Genomic DNA, 19122 nt, shown 5'->3' with positions numbered 1-19122 from the left:
ACTATGTACAATTTTTACATGTTTGACAATTTGTAATTAAAAATAGTTATGTGTATAGTAGAGAAAATGAATTTAACAATATACCTTAGTCATGTAGTCAAATTGTCATTTCTTGACTATGAAGAAGTAAGCTGTAGCAAATGCAAAGTCTAACTCTTTCAATGCTTAAATTACTAGAAAGGAACAGAGCACAAAATCACAATAAGAATTTCTAGAAATCCATACAAAGCTGTTTAGTGATTATTTATAAATTAGATCATTTTAAAAGGAAACACAGAAGTCTTAAGCATGTGCTGCCTACTCAGTGACACATTACTTAATCAAGGTGCTACAATTTGTTGTTGACGTAGTTGCTGTTGTTATTCATGCTGTGATTGATGTGGCTGTTATGAAATGATGTCAACCTGAAAAATAGTTAAAAAAATGTCCTAGATATGAGAAAAATGTATTTGGTATTTTGAGATTGCAATAAGCTTGTAAATTGCTTTGAGTATGATGGCTATTTTGATGATATTAATACTTTCAATATATAGGAATTTGATTTTAAGAGATAATTTTGTGCTACGAATGTTTACTGTTAGTACCAGGTGTAAAATATGGCTTTTTGTTATTGTTATACTTTTGTTTTCAAAAGATTAATTTTTCTGGCCGAAAGTCTTAATTATTTTAAAGGTAATCTGTGACTACTTTGCCATGTGTATGTTTTTCCTTTCTTCCTGCGTGTTCCATGAGGAAGATATTCTGGCTTTGTAGATGAAACATGCTTATGCTTTATTGTACAAGAAGTCTTATGTTTTTAAAGCAAATAAAGGTGTTTAAAAAAAATTAAATCATATTCTTTTCTCTGACTTATAATTCCAGTCCAAGGCATAGAAATGAAAACACATATTATACAATGACTTACAAATAGATGTTTATGGTAGATTTATTATGATAGCTGAAAATGGGACAAGTTACTTCAAGAATTAAATAACTGTGACATAACCACACTAAGGAATACTAACACAAGACAAAATTACAAATAAATCATAAAACATTTTAAAAAGCCAAAAATTGTAAGACAAAATATAAATATACCATATGCTTTTATCTGTATAATACAAAAACAGGAAAAATTAATTTATTGTTAGAGAAAGATCAACTTGTATGTGGCTGGTGTAGGTGATGCGTAAGCTCACCACAAAGAGGCGTGTGAGAATTGCTAGAAATGATAAACTATTCATTTGGTGGTCATGATGACATAAAGGTGTACATGTTTGCCAAAAGAATAGAACTGCACTCTTGGAATTTAAAGATTTACCTTCAATGGAAAGGCAGATCAGATTGTGGAGAGAAAGAGAGATGAAGGGAAAAAGCTTCCATCCATTGCTTCACTTCCCAAATTGCAATGACCAGAGCTGAGCTGGGCTCAAGCCAGGAACTTCTTCCTGGATCTCCCACATAGGTACAGGGTCTCTGGCCATAAGCAGAGAGTTCGACAGGAAGTGGGCCAGCTGGGATACAAACTGGTGCCCAAATGGGATCCCAGTGCTTACAAGGTGAAGATTGAGCCATTGAACCATTGCACCAGGCTCAGAATTATACTTTTTTAAAAAAGATTTATTTATTTTTAATGGAAAAGTAGAGAGAAGGACATACAGAAAGATATTCTATCCACTGATTAACTCACCAAGTGGCTACAATGGCCAGAGCTGAGCCATTCTGAAGCCAGGAGCCAGGAACCTACTCCAGGTCTCCCACATAGGGGTAAGGTTTGAAGGCTTTGGGCTGTCCTCCACTGCCCTCCCAGGCCACAAACAGGGAGTCGGATGGGAAGTGGAACAGCTGGGACACGAACCAGTGTCCCTATGGGTCCCATTGCCTGCAAGGTGAAGATTTAGCTACTGAGCTATCATGCCGGGCACTAGAATTTCACCCTTAAAATGAGTATCTATCTTTTATTATGTATGTATATCATCTTTCTATATAGTGAATCAATTGTCATAAAATCATTGCATAAAATATCTTGCTCAAAAAACAAAACACTAGGAGTCAGTGAGTTTTACCAAGCCACCACCTGTGATGTTGGAATTCCATATACGTCCCAGTTGGTGTCCTGGCTGGTTCGCTTCCTATCCATCTCACTGCTAATGTGTCCAGGAAGCAGCCAGAAATGGCTCTGTGCCCTAATGAGACAGCCAGAAGAAGCTCTTGGTTCTTGTCTTAGGCCTGGCCCAGAACTGGCCTATTGGGGTAGAAGTATTGATGGATGAACTCTACGTCTCTGCCTTTCTCTAACTCTGACTTTGAAATAAGTAAATACTTTTTTCCAAAAAAAAAAAAAAAGAAACACAAAAACTTTATAGGCATTTAAAATTTTTATAGAAGTGTTTGATGTGTTCTGTTGCTATCCCTTGAAAAGTAAGCCTTCAACTCAAAATTAGAGAATAGAATGTTTTTCTTCTTGTGTTCTAAATATGGATATAATTCAGAACAGCTTGCGGTATCTGCCTGTCTTGGCTAAAGGAAGGAAAGATCTTTAGATTGTTGCTGTTGTGAGTTGTCTGAATTTTGGACACTTCCAACTTATTTTAAAAGGTATATGTCTTTGAGCTTTCTTGCCCGGACTTGCTTGTTCTAACATCCAGCTGAAAGTAAGTGAAGCAGTAACTTAGAGACAGTGAAAGGTCAAGTCAAGATCATGTTCAAAGACATGAAAAGTCAAAGGCGAGCTGGGGTTAAATGCTCCTGTACAGAAATTTTGTTTACTCTTTTCCACTTTCAAAGACTCCAACCTCTCATGCCGGAAAACAGAATAAGGTCTACGGGATTCTTCAGGGGAAAATGTACCACGGATATAGATAGTATTGACTTCCTTCCAAGAGAAGTGAAAGAAAATATTTTTTGATTATTTCTTATCTTTCCTATTTCAGCAGCATAATTGACTGGCCTTACGTTTCTAAAGAAGAAGTATGACTAGGATGCTGAAAACTTGGGTGGAGGGAAAAAAGTCAGATCTAAACCGAAAATTATGCAACACATTATTTTGGTTTTCTATTCTGCATAAACATACTACTAATGTAGTGGCTGAAATGACACATTTTAATTCCCTGGTGTGTGTGTTTGTGTGTGTGTGTGTCAGGTGTCTGGGCACAGAGTATCAGGAGTGTCTTCCAAGGTTCCTGATAGGTTCCGTTGGAGGAAGACCAGCATCCATCACCCATTTCTTGGGCAGAATTTTTTTCCCTGGGCTCTAAAATCGGGGCTAATGCCCCTGAAAGCTATTGCCTGCTGCCAGCTCATACAGACTGACCACAGCTTCTTACTATGTGAACCTGCTAATGAAGCAGCTCACTGCTTCAAAGCCAGCACTGGAGAAGCTTTCAGATCAAGTCTTAGTCCACAAGCAATACTGAGTCATGAGTATTTAAGGTGATATAATCAAAGCAGCATATCCAGTCACCATTGCCCATTATGGGATGAAGAACAAGATGAAATTAAATGAGAAAATGGGGGTCATGAATATAATTTCAGATATCTGCTTCCCTCAAAAAATACTTTCCTTTTTCCATGTTTTGATAGTGTTTATGTTTGAAAAGACAATGCTAAATATCTAATAAATGGTAATTATTACTGGGGAAAATAAGTGCACACAACAATATTTCTGAATGAGTTAACAGCGATTGCCGTGTTTATCATAGGGTTGTTTAGTGTAACATCCAATCAGGAACTGATCTCCAAAATTTACATCCCTACTATCCTTTGCTCATAACTCATGTTGGACTGTATGAAACAGAAGCCCCAATATTCACCTATGTTTGGGTCATGTTTATAGGCCCATTGCATGACAACACGGATTCTATGTTCTGATTAACAGATCACCCACAATGAAACCCAGGACAAATGAAGCTGAACTTCCATAATTCATTCCATAATTCTAACAGCCAAGACTCTTGACTATAGCCATAATTTATATTGAAAAGAATGCAAAATAAGACAAAATTCTAAAAGGAAGAATTTATTTTCAGGGACTGGTATGAAGAGTTATGATTCATGCTTGTCAAATGAAAGATTGTTAATAATTTAAGAAATAAAATGAACAAGCTTGTAAAATAGTCTAATAATTCAATGTACTTCTTGATCTAAAAATAACTGGATTATGATCAGGTAATTGATTTTATCCTGTAAAATAATTTCTTTGGATACATCTTTCATGCATAATTTTTAATTAGTAAAAAAGTGCTCTGGGTCTATCTCCTCTTAGGGTGATTGCACAAGATTGTCCAGTATAATCTCGTCACTCTCATAACAGACATTCACAATTAGCATTATGTGAAAATACATGAAAGTTTCACAAACACTTTCATCCCAGTACAGTATAAAAAAAAAGAAATCTATTTTTAAGTATTTCAACCTTGGGGTCGCATTGTGATACATGGGTTAAGCTGCTGCCTGCAATGTTGGCATCCCCTATCAAGGAGCAAGTTTGACTCTTAGCTGCTCTGTTTCCAAGCCATCTTCCTGCTACTGTAAATAGAGACATCAGGAAATGATCTAAGCACTTCGGTCCCTGCCACTCCTTTGGTAGACCAAGATGGCATTCCAGGTGCCTGGACCCAGCCTAGGCATTGCAGCTATTTCAGGAATAAACAAGCAGAGATCATCTTTCTCTGGGTGTGTCTCTCCCTCTCTGTCACTATGGCTTTCAAATAAATCAAAAATAAAACTAGCTACTGGCACTATAGCATAGTAAGTTAAGCTACCATCTGAGTTGCCAGCATCCCATATGGGCACTGACTGGTTCTGTTCCTGGTCACTCAACTTCCAATCCAGCCCCCTGCTAATAGGATTAGAAAGCAGTTGGGGAAGGCCCAGGTCCTGGGGCCCCTGCACTCATGTCAGAGATCCAGAAGAAGCTCTTGGATCCTGGCTTCAGAGCAGCACAACTCCTGACACTGGGACAGTTTGGTGAGTGAGCCGCTGAATGAAAAACATCTCTGTCTTTCCTTGTTTCTGTGTAAATAGGTCTTTCAAATAAGAATAAATGAAACTGTTTAAAAAATTTTTTTAAATCTTAAAATGTTAAATTGACTTTACGTTTAGTTAAACAGTTTATACAGGTGGAAAATTAATTTTAGTTTTGAATATATATATAATTTTAGTCTGCATAAGTAAAATGCCTGTTTATACAGCTTATTGCTAATGTTATTTAAAGTCTTCATTGTTATAATGCAAACACACAAGTGCACATGTCTCATTTATTATATGACAAAGAATATATGAATAGCATTCTCAAATATTTCAGTACACTGTCCTAATTCATTTTCATTTCAAATATGATGAGTTTTGTTTCAATTATAACTGACATATTTGGGGATCAGAGAACTTTTAATCACATTCACCCCTTAACTATTAAAATAGGCACTCTGCTCAAAATGATATGCACTTCAAATATAAACTGGAGAAAAACTGAAGAAAAACTGTGGTTGTTATGTTCTTCATAGTTGGCAAAACTTCCCTGTACCATGCCTCTTACTGGCTAATTATTATATGTGAATACAGAAAAGTTTTATAGATTTCTTCTTCATCAATTTATCTAATTATGAGTATTAAGATCTTTGTTATATTAGCAGTAGTGTTCAATTTTGCGTGTTTTCTTTGAATAATAACAATCATGTTGAAAAGGACATTCAGATAATCATTTAAAAATGAATAATGACTTTGGCAATATACCACCTACCAGTCAACTCCTCAAATACCCAAAATGGTCAGGAAAGGCACCAAGAAGTCATTTCAGGCTTGCCATATGGATGGCAAGTACCGAAGTCCTTAACCTTTCAGTGCTGGCCTCTACCATATGCCAGTTAAAATGGTGAAGGGAGCTGAGACTCAAATTCCATTACTCCAATGTGGGATGTGGGTACCTTAAAGAGCCTTTTAACTACCAGACTTACGCCTGTTCCTACCATGGGCTTCTTCTTTTTTAAAAGATTTATTTATTTTTATTGGAAAGGCAGATATACAGAGAGGAGGAGAGAGAGCAAGATCTTTCCTCTGATGATTCACTTCCCATGTGGCCACAATGGCTGGAGCTGAGCCAATCCGAAGCCAGAAGCTCTTCCTGGTCTCCCGCTCAGATGCAGGGTCCCAAGGCTTTGGGCCGTCCTCGACTGCTTTCCCAGGCCACAAGCAGGGAGCTGGATGGGAAGCAGGGGCGCCAGGATTAGAACTGGTGTCCATATGGGATCCCAGGCCTGCAAGGTGAGGACTTCAACCACTACGCTATCCCACCAAGCCCAATGGGCTTCTATATAAGACAAAATAAAGGAATTTATCTCTAGACGGTAGAAGATAAGCTCTTAACCTCCTCTTGTATTTGACTGTACTCTGTCATAGGATGTGGAAGATGGGGAAATTGATGCCAGATGAAAGGAAACAAAGCATGTAAATCATCCTAATTCTACTAGAGCATTATTATGGGCATCATATTGTCTTACTATTTTTATGTTTCTTGTGCCTTCATATTGATGTTTGGATATCTAGTAGACTAGTTGTTTCTGTAATTTAGAATTAGTGGCTTTCGCAGTAAAAGGTTTTTCTTGAAGATATGTTCTCAGATGTTGCTTTGGTAGGCCCTTTTGACTTCATTTCCAATTGGAATCCTCAGTGTAGTTTCACAGTATTGTCCGCCACAGCAAGTGATGGCAGTAGCCATCAAGACTTGCACTGCACATCTCAAAATTGGGTGTACTGTGACAAGGGTGCTTGGTCTCATTCCACTGTGGCTGAGACTGTGAGATGCTAACGTAGAACCCAGGAAGAATTATTCAGAGAGAGGTGTTGGTAGTGGCATGCCTAGGTCATGGCAGTGAAACCTCAAGTCCGGCAAGAGCATGTAGGTTCTTGTAGGCCCAGCTCCAGGCCACTATGCAATGTCTTGGCACCTGCCTATATTTTCTTCCCACAGAGTAATTATATAATTGTACTGTATTCACGTAACGCTTCTTTGAGTCAGAAAGACAGTAAGGGGAGGAGCAGTATTTTAGCTACATGTGCCACTATGCTAGCTCATATTCACAACTTACAGCTCTCCAACCCAGTGCTGCATCTCGTACAAAGATTACTTTGTCATAACCTCATTCCCTGATTGTGAAATGGTTTTGCAGCAGGAAGCCACTGCCAAAAAGTTGAAGATGATGCTGGATGGGATACATGTCTAATTGATTAGGCCAAAAGTTTTTGTTTGTGGCAAGCGAAGGTGCAAATGTTCCATTCGAAAGTACCAACCTGGGGAGAGTGATTGTCAGACGTGTCTGCTTAGTGTTGGTTTTTCATGATACCGTGTGCAAAGTGGCTGTTTCTTTGCTGCCCTGCTTCCCTTGTCCTGGAATCTTGCTCCCTGCTGTTTGCCCACGTTCGAGGTAGAGATAGAGAGGAAAGGCTGCCATCAGGCTTGGTTGTGCTGGATTATCTCAGCTGCATCACTGTGCTGTGATGCACACAGACGATGCTCACGGCTGAAGCTGGTTCAGAAATTCAAAGCATTCAGCAGATCCAGAGGCTATGTCTTAGCACTGGCCCGGAGAATAGGTTTTACCTGGCATAGATTGTCACCATACAGAATATCTAGGTCTGAGTTTCTAGATAAAGCCCAAACTTCAGTTTTTTGTTCCAGGCTTGGGTGTGTGGTCTTGCTGTTCTAACTGCAGTAAGCTGAGGAAGAAAGGAAAAGGAAGACCTTGGGTTGAAGGCTCCTTTTGTCCTCTCTTCCTTCCTCCCTCCCTCTTTCCCTTCCTTCCTTGTTTCCTCCCTTCAACAAATGGCACTAGAAAAATTGGATGTCCGTAACTGAAGAGTTAACATTTTCCCTTCAATTTTTCCTCACAAACAAAAATCAACTGAAAAGATGGATCAAAGATCTAAATATAATTCCTGGAACTATGAAGCCACTAAAACCACATGGAAAATACTTTAAGACACTGATACACGGAAGGGTTATTTTAGATGAAACCTTCAAAGCAAGAGCAGCTAAAGCAAAATTAGACAAATGGAATTACGTCACACTAAGAATCTTACGTACACCAAAAATAACAAAGAAGTGAAAAGATAACCCACCAAACTGTATTATCTGAGAGAAGGTTGCTATCCAGAATATTGATGAACTCAAGAGAATTAACATTAAACAACTCAGTTAAGAAACAAGTAAATGAAGAAGAAAAAAAATGGCCAATAAATATATAAAAGATGTTCTATGGTACTAACCATCAGGAAAATACAAATTCAAACCACAATGAGGTATCATCTCACTTCAGCTGGAGTTAATATATCAAAAAATATGGAAAATAACAAATGGCAACATGTGGAGAAAAATGCAATCCTTACACTGTGTAAGTGGAAATGCTAACTTGTGCACTATAGAGATTCCGCTAAAAAGTAAAAAATAATCTGTCATTTGATTTAGCTAACTGCTTGTGACTATTTATTCAGAGAAAAAAAGTCATCATATGAAAGTGGTATCTACACTCAGTATTCATTATAGCATCATAATAGCATCAAAGCAAATGTGTAACAGATGAATGGATAAAGCAAAATTGTGTGTGTATGTGCACGCCAATATCATTCATCCATAAATAATAAAATCTTGACATTGACAACAAAATGGGGACAACTGTACATCACTATACTAAATTAATCAATTCAAATATGTAAAGAAAATGCCAAATGATCTCTGTCACATGTGGATATTTTAAACACAAGTAGTCAATCTAATCTTAGAATGGCTAACTGCTAGATCTCAGGAAAGCTGAGGATAGACAATAGCAGTAGTTGAGTTACAGGACAGCAAAACACAGAAAATATAAATAATGGGTTCTAGTGTTACATGAAACAGTATTTTGACTATCTGTAACACATCATATACTATACACTGCGCAGCAAGAAAGAATCGGTGGCCTCTAAACACCAAGATGAGGAAATACAAACACAATGCTAGTTGTCTGGTCCTATGTATTTATGCTGTGTATATGTGATGAAATATTGCAACTCTATTCCTTAAAATGTAAAAGTATTAAACATTACTTAGAGAATTTTAAAGAATAGTTATTACAGGAAAATTATTGAATATAAAACTGAAACCATTTTTTAATAATGTTTCATTTGAAACCTTGATTGGACAGAGATTTCAAGGGTAAGTTATTTTCCAGAAGAAATATGTTATATTTCATTTAACCCTCAACTACAATGTCACTTTTAGATCCAGTTTCTGTAAGTAAAAAAAATATGCTTAGACAATTCTTACATTATATAATTTGTAAATAGGACCAATGTAAATATTTCATAATTTATTCACCTAACATTTTGTGAAAGGTAGAAAATAATACATGTTAAGATTTTCAAATATGAAAACCACTTTAATTTCTTTGCCACTGGAAATTAATTATGGTTCATGTGTCAGTATGACATGCTTCCTCTTTCAGTGAATATATTTGTAATATAACCACATTTTTATTTCTGTGTTGTCACTAACTGCTTTGGCACTGTAAAGGAAGATTTGGGAAGTTGCAAGAGAAATCATATTGTCTGAAAAAGCTAGAATATTTATGATTAGACAACTAAAAAGTAACTTAGCTACTCCTATTCTAAACACTTATCACTTGAATTTTATGTGATTTAAATAAGATGAATAAATAAAAATGAGTACATATAAATAAATATTTTAAAAGAACTTTGAAATTAGATCTGGTTTCTATTATCTTCCTGAGTTTCCTATTATTTTGAAATAAATTAAAAATACTGACCCTACTTTTCTCAAAATTATTTAGGTCCCAGGAGTGTGTACCTTTTTTCACTCCTGTATTTCTGCATTATGCTTTCAATATTAATCAAAAAGGCAGATAATTTCTTCAATACTTGCATCACCAAGTATCTGAATTAGCTCCTTCCAATGACAGGTATTGATTTGCAAAACGCACACAAACTTCTTTGTGCTCTCTCTCTCTCTTGCTCTAGCTATCTCTCTCGCTCACATTTTCTACTGTGACACGGCTGTGTTTCATCGACATTTCGATCATAATCTAAATCTTATCAGTCTAGCATAGTGCTTCCCCAAAGAAAAATTTTCTCAATTTTTCTCTGTAGAGATGCTAACCTCAGGATTAACTGAGTTCTGAATGCCATGTGTTTGCTTGTTGTGTGTGTATGCAGGGGCGTGTTTTATGTGCACATTTTCATTCGAGTCCTCCAGAAAATCAGAGCAGCTCACACACACACACACACACACACACACACACACACTATTTATGTAGATATATAGAGATAAAATACAGATATAGAAAGAGACAGGAAGTAGATAAAAAGATTGATATTAAGAAATATTGACTCCAAAGTTTATAGAGGTTAAAATGCAATATAAATGTAAGAACACTGCAAGGTGAATGCCCAGAACAGGATTGTACTCTAAAGTCAGTCTGTCAGCACAGTTTTGTTCACATCGTGGGAGATCAGTTTTTTTTCTGTTAAGACTATCCACAGATTGGGCCCGGCGGCGTGGCCTAGCGGCTAAAGTCCTCGCCTTGAAAGCCCCGGGATCCCATATGGGCGCCGGTTCTAATCCCGGCAGCTCCACTTCCCATCCAGCTCCCTGCTTGTGGCCTGGGAAAGCAGTTGAGGACGGCCCAATGCATTGGGACACTGTACCGGCGTGGGAGACCCGGAAGAGGTTCCAGGTTCCCGGCTTCGGATGGGCGCGCACCGGCCCATTGTGGCTCACTTGGGGAGTGAATCATCGGACGGAAGATCTTCCTCTCTGTCTCTCCTCCTCTCTGTATATCTGGCTGTAATAAAATGAATAAATCTTTAAAAAAAAAAAAAGACTATCCACAGATTATGTGAGGCCTACCCACACTAAGATGAGTGCTCTCACTTGCCAAAATCTGCTGGTTTAAATAATAAACTCAGGAGTCAACATAAAAGCTGAATTAAAAGCTTTGGCAACTACTCCCCCCTTAGTGACACCATTTTAAACAGCTAAACAAAAGTTATTTTCAACAAACTTCAGAAACAAGACAAAAGACCATAATACCTCTTTTATTACATTCATGAAAGAAAAAAAAAAAAGAGTAGCCCATGTCACCTGTTCCCCAGATTGAATGTGCCGTGTGGAGAGGAACGTCCTGATTGGAGAAGGAGAACAAACTGCATGTCCGTGCCAGGACACCTGCCAAAAAGAGATGTTGTACCTGACTTCACACAATGACTTGTGATGTGAATATTTGGATTTCCACTCCACAAACTATCAGCAGATATCGCAACTTCATTTTCACAGGAGTACGTAAATGAAGGTGCCCAACAGTTAAGAGCCAGGGCTATTGACAAGACACAGCATTTGGGAAAACCCAGAGACCACTGGCTAATGCTCAAAGTCTGAGCCTCTATTCTCACATGGAGAATTATTCTTGACATCAGATGCAACTATGCAGTACAAAAAGTGTAATTGACTTTTACGTGTGTCAATGCCAGCCTTTGGTGGGCTTCATAGACACTGACAAGAATTTCTAGGGATCTGTGAATATGAAAATTAAGGGTGACCAATTGGGACCACTCCGGGTGCCAAGAGAGCTGCCTCGTTTTTTTTTTCCAATCTGATGTGGCATCACCCCCCCACCCCCAGGCATGATGGAGATCTCTAAGATTTCAGAGGGCATGATAATTGTGAGAGTCACCTAGGGCTTACCTGACCAGATTAGAGGCTACCATTATCAGCTGTACTATAAGTTAGGAAAACAGCAAGGAATAGTACAACTGTTTGGGTACTTGCTACACCAACAAAAATCTAGAATTAGACAGACCAGTGCCTGAAGATGGAGGCTCAGAACCTACTTCCATAAACAGAGGATAATCATATTGCTCAGAATTACTAATGGACAGGCCCAATTGAAAACAGAGTAAAATAATGAATTCTTTAATGCTCAAACGATGCTGTACTCCAACAAGCAACAAGAGCTTATAGGGAAACATGATCCCATCTAAAGGCCAACAAAAGAAATAATTTAATATCCCAACACAGATATCCAAGAGATGAGAGTAATTAATCAAATTAAGTAAAAATCTTTCAAATAAAAGCATACTAAATTAAAAACAAAATATGTTGGAGCATAAAAACAAAATAGTAGATAAAACAGGGGAAAAAGTCAATGAGATCAGACAAGAAATCAAAACATTCAAAGTCGAAGGAGAACTTCTAATGCCTGTAATAGAAGCAGAGATACAGCTATTAAAGTACAGATGAAAAATGTGTCTAGAAGAATATAGCCAAAGGAAAATGATATTTCAATTCTATTTCATTGATCTTGATTCATATTCTTCTGTCCACATCAACCTGTCTTGATTTTAAATATGCTATAGGCTATCTTGAAATCTGGGCATATTTTCTCTGATTAGTGTTACATAATAAAGAATGCAAAAAAGCATAATAAAACTGACATAATGTGATTATTATTTTTAGCCCTTTTCAATACTGTGTGGAACATTGGTCTTTCAAATGTGTACACTTTGAACATTATGATAAGTGGTGCTGTAAGCCAATGATTATAAGGTAAATTATAAATATATTGCTGCAAAAATTAAAGGAAAGAAAGGAAGAAAGGAGTAGTCTTGAAGGAGCGAATTAAGAAAGTATTGTTATTTTTTTAGAATTGTGTTTATGTAATATATGAATTACATTTCTTATTTTGATATAAATTTCAGCAAAGAATCAAATCCTGTTTTTTATTTTTGGTAAAGTATATTAGATGATTATGTCTATAATTTTTTTAAAGATTTATTTATTTTCATTACAAAGTCAGAGAGGAGAGTCAGAGAGGAAGCTCTTCCATCCGATGATTCACTCCCCAAGTGACCGCAATGGCAGGTGCTGTGCCGATCTGAAGCCTGAAACCAGGAACCTCTTCTAGGTCTCCCACGCGGGTGCAGGGTCCCAAGGTTTTGGGCCGTCCTCGACTGCTTTTCCAGGCCACAAGCAGGGAGCTGGATGGGAAGTGGAGCTGCCGGGATTAGAACCGGCGCCCATATGGGATCCCGGGGCTTTCAAGGCGAGGACTTTAGCCGCTAGACCATGCCGCCGGGCCCGTTATGTCTGTAATTTTTAATATTAAAAGTGTTCACTTTCATTTTCATTGTTTCTACAAATAATGTACAAAATGATTTTTTCTTGTTATAGATTAATTAATAAAAATTAAAAATAAAAAAATGTGAGAAATGAAGTTTATCTTCCAAAATCTGTGCAAACCAAGAACATAAAAACCTATACATATCAGTTTCTAAAAAATACATTTATTTGATTATATTATTAGGAAAGTCTTGGACTCCTTAGTTTGAACATTAGATGGGAAAACCCTTGAAGGTAAATAAAGGTACTTATTAATCCTCACTAATTGATTGTTATTTTTGAATGACTATTTCCCAAATATTGTATTTGAGGATATGAATTAATTTGGACAACTAACAAGAAAGTGAAGATCCAAAGATATATAGATGAACATTCAAATATGGAATTGGACAAAGCACAGAAAGTTGTAAATAAAAACTTGTAAGTTATGTTTGGAAACCAGAAGACAAGTTATTTAATAGAATTATATTCCTAATTCTCTGAGTTTCAACATCCAGCTTTGATTGTGGGAATACTGGTTTCCTTCTAGTATAGCAGAATATCTTTCACATTGGGATTTCATCTAGTGATTTTTTCCATTTTTTATTTTTCTTAATATAAAGATAACAACTTGCATGCATTGCAAAGGTACAGTTCAAGAAGTCAATCACACCTCCTTCATTCTCCTGCTTTAGCCACTCTCTCTTCCCTTCCTTCCCTCTTTTCTACAGTATTCGAAGTTGTAATTTAGTTCACTCCGTATTCACCAGGTTTAATTTGTCACTATTCATGTTTCCCTTGGAGAATGAGCACAGGCAAAAATGACAGTCCTAACCCACCTCCTGTTGTCAGTAAATAGACAGCCACTCAGAATGGTTTTCTTATAACTGCTGTTACCTAAAAGTCATAGGCTCAACTTTAGAGTCTCTGTTTGCCCAGATATTCACTGCCAATGCTTGGTTGGGGTAGTTGATCAATTTGTTTTCTGTTCTCCATCCTCTGTTATGGTACAGGGTGTCCTCTACAGGTTCCAACATACTGTCATATCCTCCATGTGCAACTGAATATGGCTCTGTTTAAGCCACTGAGAAGACCCAGATCTGACACATGCACTCCACGATCAGACCATGGTTCCTGCAATTCTCTCCATGGTTGGAATTCTGAATCCAGAGGTTTGGTTAGGAAGATCCCCAAAAGAAACCTCATCTGAGGTGATTCCAGACCTGATTCTTTTGTGTGCTTGTTAATACAGGGTCTGACACAGTCTGTCGCCCAACTCAGCCAAAGTACACACTGGTGGTTGCAACTGGTGGATCAGTTCTTCCTACAGCCCTGTCTTCTACGCAAACTATCCCAGTCCTGTCCACCACACACTCAGTCTTCATGCAAACCAGTGGGAGTTGTAGCCCTAACTGGAGCACAGCCTTGACTGTTCAGAGCATTGGAGAGTGACAAGAGTGGCAGATTCATATTCTCTTTCTTTCTCTCTGTCATTACTATGTTCTCCAACATCTCTATTTCTTTCTCCCTCCCTCTCACTTATCAATCCTAGCTCTCTGTTTCTCTCCACTCCTTCTCTCTCTCTCCTCTCTTCCTCCCTGCCTTTCTTTTTTTTTTTTTTATTAACAAAGGATTCTTTAATGTTATTTCTTGATGGCCGGTAAGTCATACAATATTTTAGAATATCAAAACTGATTAACTTTTCGCATTGCATTAGAATAATATTTGCAACATTTTAAAAACTCTAGGTTTGTTGTTTCCAAAGAAATTAGCAAATGACTTGCATCCACACAGGTTTTCAAAGTTGGGTATCTCTTCTATCTCCTCAGATATTGAGTGTATACAGAAGGCAGTGCAACTGTAGTGAAATTGTTGGGTAACCCAGCTCTGTGTGAATTGTAGAGTGTTCAGTACTCATTTCCTTTTGAATCCTTTTTCTTGATTATTTTATTAAGGAGAATTGGAATTCTGCAACCAAAAACATTCTGAAATCACTTTTTAAAGGATTTCTAGGGCTAGAATTAAGGATTCCTGAAAAATAGAAGTCAAACGGGAGGAATCACAATTCCAGACCTCAAGACATACTACAGAGCAGTGGTTATCAAAACAGTCTCGTACTGGTACAGAAACAGAGAAGAAGATCAGTGGAACAGAATAGAAACACCAGAAGGGAATCCACACATGTATAGTCAACTAATCTTTGACAAGAAAACGGAAAACAATCCAGGTAAAAAACCTGGTCTATTCAACAAATGCTGTTGGGACAACTGGATAGCAGCTTGCAGAATAAAGAAGCAAGACCCGCACCTGTCACACTATACAAAAATCAGCTCTAACTGGCTCAAGGACCTAAATCTACACCCAGAAACCATCGAACTATTAAAGGAAAACATAGGAAATACACTCCCTGCCTTTCAAGTAGCTTTAAAATAGACATTAAAAACAAAGATAAGTTGATAAAAATGCTTAAAACATAGAATTTAGAAGTAAATGAAAGCATTGATTGCTATTAAACTCATTGAAAGTGCTAAGGTAGTTCCCACCAAAAGAAATACAAACTTAGATTTCTTGTTTTGAGTTTTTTTAAAGCAGAACCATAAAATGAATAAAAATAATTTTAAAATGATTTGTTCATTTTTATTGCAAAGTAAAATTTGCAGAAAGAAAAAGAGGAAGATATTCCATCCTCTGGTTCACTTCCCAAATGGTGTTAAAGGTCAGAGCTGAGCTGAGCTGAAGTTAGGAGGCAGGAGCTTCTTCCAGCTTTCCCAAGAGGGTGCAGGGTCCCAAGGTTTTGGGCCATGCTTGACTGCTTTCCCAGGCCACAAGCTGGGAGCTAGATTGGAAGTGGAGCAACCAGGATACAAACAGGCACCCAAATGAGATGCTAGCCCTTGCAAGTGAAAGATTAGCCAATTATGCCATTATGCTGACCCCATGAGAAATTATTTTAATTAGCAAGAATGCATGAAGGCATTTTCAGCTAAGACATAAATACTTTCTAAAATTTGTGACTGTATCAACTCTTTACACTTCATCTGAATTTTGCATAGTTACTCAAATCTCCTTTATTCTAAGTGAACATTACTACTTTAGTAACATGAGATTTTCATCAAACTTTTTGGAAATAGATAAAACAATTATTGTCTTTTATACTAACAAAAATTAACATTATGAAATTAGAAAAGTCCTTGAGAAAAGGTGTGCTACAAATACCAGGAGTTATAAAAAGACTCGACAAAGGACAATAGGTCATTTAAAAAAAAAAATTGGGGGAAAATGAGAGTCAATTAGATTAGATTAGACTCCTTCAAAAAAAACTGTAATATTTGACCTACATAGGAGGTCATAGCATAGTGATGCTAACAGCATCTTTGCCCAGAAAGTGATTGAGAGGCAATGAGAAAGAGCCACTAAGCAAAAATCCAGACTCTACTCTTGTCAGGAAAATCAGCATCCCACATTCATGCTGAGTATGAAAGAAAATCTTTAATAGCTAAGCAATCAATGTAGGAAAAAAGCCTTTCCATTGGGGATATTGTATATTAATAAGTATGTTACCACACTTTCTAGAAAAATAATTTTAAAATTATTTACATATTCATGTATTCAACTTTTTGAAGTACATGGTACTGTATATATTTCATGTATTAGAGTAGGAATACAACATAAATGAGATGAATTTTACCCTGCCCTACCTAACTCACATTCCACTAAACAAAGGCATATGGTACATAAAATGGCACATATGGCATATAAAATCCATAAAGTCAAACTTTTCTCAAGTAACCAGCGAATGCACTGATAGTATCCTAATTACATAGATCTGTCACAGGAGCTCTCATTTAGTAGGTAATCAATAACATCATCCCAATAATTTCACATTTGAAAATGACAGTGATTCATCCATAATTACAATCATGAAACATAACCAATATGACAAGTGTAGAATAACTAAACAACAAAGGCTAGGAAACGAGGCTGCCAGAATATATTCCATCTGTAGTTTACAAAAGTCTTATAAGAATAGACTCACCTGTTTGTTCATTGCTACCTATTGTTGCATGCTGCAACAGCTCAGTGAAAAGATTTGTAAAGATTACCAGACCCAGTCTGTCTGCTGGAGACCTGACTGCTCTTGCCATTACTATCCAACACGTCGCACAAAGATACAGCTACAGTAAGTGTTCTGGATCCAGTGAGCAGATATCGAGATAGCACAGACCCTCCAGGATGGCTCAGCCATCTTGTCACCGACCAGAAGGCATTTGTATTTGAACATCACTGGAGTCCTTTTTTTGTTTCAACTTGAAGAAACCTTTTATATTCTTTCCAGATGTTATCCAGGGATACCAATCAAGACACTTCACTTTTAAATCAATTAGAATTGCCCAGATTCCAGTTTCACATTTCCAACATTTTCTAAGTTCGTACACATTGGTCTAGAAAATGACTCCTGTTCTATGGTCAGGTTTCCAACACTATGTGGACAAAAGCCACTGTGATTTTCAATAAATGTCCTGCATTATTAACAAAAAGACTGATTGACTATTGTAAGACAGAATATTGATGTTTGCTCTCTAGCCATTTAGTGAAAAGGTTTGCTAAGTCCTCATCTAGAGAAAGACTAGCACTAAATGCATTTAGAAAGGTAGACGTCAGGCTATTAAATGAGAGATGTCTCAGAATACTCAGAGCAATCTTTACTGCAGTGTTCTAATTTTAATCTGCACAATTACAGAATGATAGAAGAAGAAAGTGCCTCGGAGACAAGTCTACCATCATTATATAAATGAATTATGCAGGTTGATAGGACACTTTCCACACTACTACCATTTACTTTTTCCATTAGTATTTCCTTGGATAAAATAGAGCCTTTCTTTTCAAATATACACATAGTCATTTCAGTTAAACAATGAAGTACATTTTGATAACTTACAATGCCCTACACAGAGGACTATATAAAAGAAAACAATGCATGAATGGTTATTTCCCATTTATAATCTGTAAATATAAGAAACAGCAATATGCTTTAAAATGAAAGAAATGCATAAAAACTTGCAAACAGGTGTCAGTCAAAATCAAACCTTTCAAAAAGTGAAAGAAAACAATAAATTTAAGCTACCAAAATTATTGGAGCTATTTAATTTTTCACACAGTAACTGACATGATGCACTCCAATCAAACAGCACTCATCTTTCAGAGTTTTTTTTCCCTCTAATATTTCTTCCTTGACCACAACATGGGGTGATATGTAACACAATGGAAGAAAACAGACATGGCAAGCATTAGAGAAGCAGATGGTTTTCCCTGAAACAGTTCCTATTTTCACAGAACATCATGATGAAAAATAAGATTAGCTATTCAGTCCAGGAAGTAAACTCTGAAAATTTCAGCTTGAAACACTGAACATCTTGTACATCTGCTGCTTAGAAAACTGTTACTGGAAACAACAATGGCTACAAGATGTCACTATAAAATAAAAACATGAAAGCGACAGGTGAGAAGCAATACAGAACATGAAGAAATCCCATTTTGGAATTAAGAACTTTGTTTTTTAATCTTATTAAGTTAATGATTTGTTGAGGTGAAATTTTAACACTAATATGTACACAGTATCTGACATAAATTTACAAAAATGAGTGGTGTTTGACATTTGTAGAAATATTTAGATTGTGCCCATTTCCTGAACAGGTAGCATTAAATACATTTCTGAATCAGTTAAATAAAATATACCCTAAAAATGCAATTTCCACTCATAAGTAAATTCTCAACAATGATTATTGGATTATCTAGTTACAGTATTGGAGTAATTATGATATTGTGAGGAGTAAGAATGGACAGCAGGCAGTTACAGTCTCTAGTCCCTGGTGAAGTTACCTTTTAAAGTACAATATTGTGGTTCTCCTCATTTCTTATTCTTCCAAGAGCACATTATCCCCTTGAAGAAGAACCAAAGGACAGAAGCAACATATCAATTGCCCTCTGTTACCGTAATC

This window comes from Ochotona princeps, chromosome 1 (assembly GCF_030435755.1).
Source record: "Ochotona princeps isolate mOchPri1 chromosome 1, mOchPri1.hap1, whole genome shotgun sequence".
NCBI classification, from domain to species: Eukaryota; Metazoa; Chordata; class Mammalia; order Lagomorpha; family Ochotonidae; genus Ochotona; species Ochotona princeps.
The sequence above is the reverse complement of the archived record's forward strand: the minus strand, read 5'-3'. Positions refer to the sequence as shown.